The sequence below is a fragment of the Penaeus monodon genome, chromosome 32, assembly GCF_015228065.2.
Source record: "Penaeus monodon isolate SGIC_2016 chromosome 32, NSTDA_Pmon_1, whole genome shotgun sequence".
Taxonomy (NCBI): Eukaryota; Metazoa; Arthropoda; class Malacostraca; order Decapoda; family Penaeidae; genus Penaeus; species Penaeus monodon.
The window spans coordinates 9412377-9412697 of NC_051417.1; the positions used below are offsets into that span (position 1 = coordinate 9412377).

At 39.3% G+C, this 321-nt stretch overlaps 1 protein-coding gene across 1 annotated transcript in view; it reads right to left on the reverse strand.

Annotated features, from left to right (window-relative positions):
• Positions 1-321, reverse strand: part of LOC119593489 (carbonic anhydrase-related protein 10-like) — a 126578-nt gene that overhangs the window by 51750 nt on the left and 74507 nt on the right. The window lies entirely within an intron of this gene.

The following is a 321-nucleotide window of genomic DNA, read 5'->3' on the forward strand; positions in this document are numbered from 1 at the left end:
AACCATCCAAGACAGAGAACCATGCAAAATAAACAACCTTGCAACATAGAGAACCACACAGGATAGAGAACCATGCCGGATAAAGAACCATATGGGATACGAACTATAAAGGATAGAAAACCATACAGAATAGACATTCATGCAGGATAGAAAGCCGTGCATGATAGAAAACAATACAGGTTAGACAACCAAACTGCATAGGAAACCATGCATGCTAAATGTCATATCGGATAAAGAACCATACTGATAAATATCATATAGGGACAGGATAGAAAACCATACAGGATAGGCAACCATACAAGCTAGAGAACCATACGGGCT